Source organism: Chelonia mydas, chromosome 5 (assembly GCF_015237465.2).
Source record: "Chelonia mydas isolate rCheMyd1 chromosome 5, rCheMyd1.pri.v2, whole genome shotgun sequence".
NCBI lineage: Eukaryota > Metazoa > Chordata > Testudines > Cheloniidae > Chelonia > Chelonia mydas.
The window spans coordinates 8,776,761-8,782,930 of NC_051245.2; positions in this window are offsets into that span (position 1 = coordinate 8,776,761).

Below are 6,170 nucleotides of genomic sequence, written 5' to 3' on the forward strand. Positions count from 1 at the left end.
TGACTGTTTAGACAATCACTTCATAATACTACCGCTCAACAATCTGTTCTATGAACGCCTTCACCAGCCTGTGTCCTTGATTCTTCTCTCAGTAATGCGGGTGCAAAATTACCCAATCTGAGAGGGAAGTTTGGCATCAGCAGGATAAACATTGTAAAAAGTTTTACCCTTCTACTCTAACGGAGAATCTTTCATTAAATAGGATATTGCAAAATAAATGAACATCGGTACACAGGCTGGAGGCCAGAAGGACATGTTTCTATTTATATGATTTTAATAAAAGATATATTTTGAGTTAAATCCCTGGGTGAGCTATCTAACATAGAAAATGCAGCACAAGAAAGTTGTGAATGAGTCTGTACATGAGAGCTTTGCAAAACATGGTGCTTTCAGTTCACAAGGAATCTTAAGCCCTTTTTTATTTTTGTTGCAGATCTGTTTACATGGAACATAACAAAGAAACGTCAGAATTGCCAGACTGGATCAGACCACTGGTCCATCTAGTCCAGTGTCCTGTCTCTGACAGTGGACAGCATCAAATGCTCCTGAGAAGGGTGCAATGAACACCTGAGTTGGTAGATGCAGGATCATCTTTTTCCCCTGTAATATTCTCAGCCTAAGCCCTAGTAGTTAGACTGGTTTAACCCCTGAATCATGATTTTGTTTCTCTCTTCCAAAAATTTTCTTTTAGATACTATAACAGCGGAAATTCTCATTATCTATATGTGTCCAATCCCTCTTAGAACCTTGCAAAATCCTTGGCCTCAATATCCCATAGTAATGAGTTCCACAGTGTAATTACACATTGTGTGTAAATATATTTTCTTGATCAGTTTTTAATTTGCCACCTTTCAGTTTCGTTGAATATCCCCTTGTTCTTATGAGACAGGGAGGACAGGATTCCTGACCTACCTTCTCTAGACCATTAATATTTGATATGCTTTTATCATATCCCTTCTTATTTATCTCTTTTCTAAGGTCCCTTTCTAATCCCTCTTCAAAAAGAGTTTTGCTAATGTCCTCGATCATTCTTGTCACCTTTCTCTGAACCTTCCCCAATACCCATTTTTGACGTGGGGTTATGACTGGTACTGCACACAGCATCGCAGCTGAGGGCCAACTTTTTATTTTTGTCCATATTTTTCTTTGATTATCCCCCCGCCCCCCGCATTTTTCCAACAAACCTAAATATTTTTTTTAATTAAAATGGAACTTTACATTTAATTAAAAGCCTAGCTTTCATAGAAAAATTATTTTCTTTCTCAAATAAACATAAGGGGTTATGATATTTTGCAACTTGAAGTATAGCAGGAGACAGTATCTTCCCACTAATTCCAGGCAGACATTTCCTTAGGATCACCTGCTATTTAAAGTGTTTCATTTGCTGCATGGTACAAGCAGAAGCCTCATCAAAACTGTGAATTTCAGATAAGCTTTTATCAGACTCTTGCTGTAACCATCTCGGAAATGAGCTGTCATCAGCAAATTTAATCTGCCACTGACTGCTTTAATTGTTAGCACCTTCCCTGCCAAATCCTTGAGGTGGAAAGTTTTGTTAAGACTTTTATTTCACTCAGAAGAGATTGCACTTTTTTTTTCCTTCATATTTACAACCGATACAGTTAAACCTGTAGAGAACCTTGATTGAATACTTGAATTATGGAAACACAGTTGCATCCGTACTAGTTTAATACTGGGGCTGGAATGTGCAGCTGTGAGAGCTTTGGGAAAACCCTGCCTCAGAAATAAAGGTCTTGTAGATATTTTATTTTTATTTGGCATGGAAAGTGCGACTAAATAGAAAGGGATTATCTCTGATCTTGTGTGTCCTAGAATTGTATTGGTTTTCTTCACATAATCGCAATAGGCCAGATCCTTGTCCTAACCTTTGGAGCCTACAGAGGTGAGGAAAGATGGGCCTGTGCAATGCATGGGGAGAGTTCATCACCAGCTTTGTGGATCTAGTCTTTAGTGCCTGATCTTACTTCACTGAAGTGAATGGGAGATTTACAATTCACTGTGATGGGGCAGGCTCAAGCCCTTAATCTCTCTATAATTTACCTTAATCTCCTAAAAATGAGGAACTGAGGCCGAGAGAGATTCCTTTCCTCCCTGGGGTGTTGTGAGGATAAATTCCTAAGTATTTGTGTGACACTCAGTTCTTCCTCTTATAGCTGAGTGTGTAAACAGTGGTCAGCTTCCTCAGACCTCTGTTTCTCAGACCCAATAGACGGCCCTTGGCAGGGAGCTGTAGCTGAGCTCTGTGTGTGTGTGTGTGTGTGTGTGTGTGTGTGTGTGTTTGTTAGTTGGTGTTGGTCCTGCTTTGAGCAGGGAATTGGACTAGATGACCTCTTGAGGTCTCTTCCAACCCTAATCTTCTGTGATTCTATGATCCTATGAATTCACAGCCAAGAAGTTATTTGCTGGATTGTGCCTCTTTGTATTCATTACTCAAAACTGCTGGGAAACTTCATTGTGGTTCTCATGTTCCTACATTAAGATCTTGCAAACAGTTCATTGCAAATGTTATTTACCTGAACTTCACAAGCTGTATGGCTCTGGTTAGTTATGCCAATCACGTGATATTGCTTCTGTTCCCTGATTGCATGGATTATAGAAGTAACTAATATGGCACAAATTTGAAGTTCCTTTGGCAAATATTTGGTCATCCAAGCTTGAAATGTGCCTTTGCACTTATACTAGTAAAGTTCAAATGCTTGATTATTCAAGGAAACTGCACAGAAGGGTAGTGGATACAGTCTAACCAAAATTATCTTTCTGCTTTGACTGAATAAGAACATAAGAACGGCCACACTGGGTCAGACCAAGGTCCCCCCAGCCCAATATCCTGTCTGCCACCAGTGGCCAATGCCAGGTGCCCCAGAGGGAGTGAACCTAACAGGTCATCTCTCTCCTGCCATCCATCTTTTCCATGTTTGCTCATATGTTATTTTTTTCAAATAGGGGTTATGACTAGAGCTGGTTTAAAAAAATAATGAAAACAGGTTTTTCAAAGAAACCAAGTTTTAAAGTTAAAATTGTGTTCCCAGCTTTTATTTTATTTTTGAATTAAATCAAAATGAAAAATTTTGCTTCATCTTGAATGGAAAATTTCCCCTTTGTTTCAAATTTGAAAAAAAATGTTCCCGTTTAGAAAAAGAAAACTAAATGACAATTTTCAGTTTGAATTGATGTGAATTGGAAGTTTTTATTCGGAATCATATTGGGTTGTTTTGTTTGTTTGTTTGTTGTTTTTATAATTCCAAGATTTTTTTCAATGGAATTAAAGCTTTTATTTCCTTGGAAATTTTTCACAGAAAATGTTTTTTGAAGGACTATCTGGCACCACTGAAGTCAATAGGAATTTTTCTGTCAAGTCCAGAGGGGGGCTAACAACCTAACTAGTTTTAAGATGGAGCTTCATACTTTTATGAACAGGATTATATAATGGGTCCAGTCCCTTGCTATCACTTACCAATTACCTCAGGGCACACTTCCAGGCCTGTGTCCTATTGGCTCACGGGCAGGCCCTTAACGATAAGAATTGGATGGTGCAGAATTTCATGCCCAGCAGAAACACTGTGTTCTTTATAACTAGGACTTATTTCCCTTCTTTACTGATTGGAACCATGTGTCACCAAATGTTTGGATGCCTGAACTATAGCAGAATCTTTCAGTGTTTGCAATAGGGAATTAAAAACCCGAACAATCTATAGAAAAGATATGACTGTATCAACAAGTCACCATTTTATAAATATGGTCACATGCTACTTTGTTTCTGGGAACATACCAATATTGAGACAAACAATTCAGGCAAACCAAGGCACTCTAGACTCAGCTGAGAAAGTGGAATAAAGTCCAGTACAAAACTTCATGAAATCATGGAAGCATCAACAGCTAATAAAGTCCCAAAGGAAGTCAAGTCCAACCATCAGTTTTAGCAAACTCTGAAAATTCCCAGAATAGATAACTGGGAGTTAACAGAAGAATGATGGATGTTTATCTTGCATGAGATGGTGGCAAGTAGGGATTGGTGATGTCATTACAATCTGTTATTTATATCTGTATATTTAGGTTTGGAAGGATTAGATTTATTTGGAAGTGTCGGGTAATGTCAATTTCACTGTACACACACAAACCAAAGACAAAAAGCTTCCATCAATAATTATCAAAATTTACAGATGGGCAAAGTAAGAAAACTGCTTCTTGAAAACTTAATTTCATTTTAAGAATATTTACTTTGTATCTTTGACATGTGATGTTGACAATTTGTGTTTTAACAATTTTAAAACTTTAACTTTTTGAATCTCAGCCTCAATAGCGATCAATATTATCCATCAAAACTTTTTAAAATTAAAAATCTGCCAAGCCTATGTGTATTAAAATAAATATTGACTGGAGACCTGGAGGATGTACGTATAGAGGCTTATTCAAAGCCCACAGTAGTCCACTGACCTCAGTAGGCCATGGATCAGGCCCATAGCACCTATCTCTGTTTCCTCCCTCCCCCATTCCTCCTGTCATGTTTGTCACAGTAGTTGTCTACATTTGGGCTGTAAACTCTTTGGCTTTGACTCTGGATAAGGCACTCTCTTACTAGGTGTACACATTCCAGAACAATAGAGCCTGGGCGATTTGAAGCTTTTTCCTTCCTGGAATGGAAGAAGAGAGAATAACTAGTGAAAGCAGAGAGAGCTGAACAAGGGACATGCACATGAAGGTTGGAGAAATTATTGTACCTTGTGATAGGGTCCGTAAGGCCTTCTTTGCCTCCTGCTGGAGGTGTTGGCGCTCCACCACCCCATCTCAAGGAAAACCCACTCTGGCTAGGCTACCAACAAGACACAGTCCTCCAAAGGCCTAGAAGGACCAGCAGTAGTCATTGACCAATCAGGAGCCATCAGACCAGATAAGAAGGCTTGCCTGCTTCTGCTGAGGGACAGTGTGGAGTGAGACTAGGATAGAGGGGGAGCTCCTCAGTGCAAGCCGAGGGCCAGGTCAGGGGCATGGCTTCAAGTGCTGCCACTAAGGGCTTGCCTTTGAGGTTTGCTTGTTCAAAAATGCAGACAGCAAGATTCTGAGTTGGTTCTTTTTATTTAACGGGGTAGACATTGCCACCAAGCTTACAGCACAGGCTGCCCTGCTCTGAACAGGCTTCTGAAACTTGTAGAACATGAAAGGGAGCCCCCACAGATCCACTCTTGGCCCTGCAGGGATGCCAGGGAACAGCCCCAGCTGTGATATACCATATACACTTACTAGGGCCGAATGCATGGTTGGTATAGGAAGTCGAAACACCAATGGATTCAAGAGCCTGGCATGTTTAAATCTCTAGGGAGAAAGTGGGTGAGGAATGACAATGGGGGCGGGGCTATATTCTTGCCTATACTATGGTCCCTTTGCTTACACCGGCTGTAGAAAGGAGCTGTAGTAGACTTACCATCCTGGAGGGCCCCTTTTCTTGCTGTTTTAGATGCCCTCCTGTGGTTGAGACCTGTCCTGCCAGCCACATAACCAGCCAGATAACCCCTCCACCAGCATAAAAGCCAGTATAGAAAACCCCAAATGATCATCTGGCTCTTCTGGAACTTCCTTTCCATCCATCTCTCCAACAAAAATAGAGTCTAAACCATAAATACCTCTGGACCTCTGACTCCTGCTGGGTTTGAGGTTTCAACCTCTTTTCCTCTTCCCTACAGCTCCCACTCCTTTCCTCAGAACATTAACTTGTGGGGTCACATTCCCAAAATTCTGTGCTTTCACAGGGATCTCCCACAGGGGGTTTGTCTGGGCTCTTGCAGTTCTTCTTCTCCTTTACCTGGATCCTTATCAAGTCTCTCCTCCCACAAGAGGACTTGTACCCATTCTCTCTTCTGTGCTCCCTCCTTTCACTTCCCTGAACTTGTTCTTTTGAGTTCCTCCCTCAACCTGACCATACCTTCCCCAAGAGTATCAGGTGAGGTGAATAGAGCTCTCAGACTCCCTTTAACCCTTTCTAGGCATGTGTGGAGGTTCTACACCCCATCACAGGGGCCTTCATAGATTTTAAGGCCAGAGGGAACCATTACGATCTTCTAGTCTGATCTCCTGCATAATACAGGCCACAGAACTTCCATGAATTAATTCCTGCTTTAAATCCAACAGCTACAGTTGAACTAGAGCATACATTT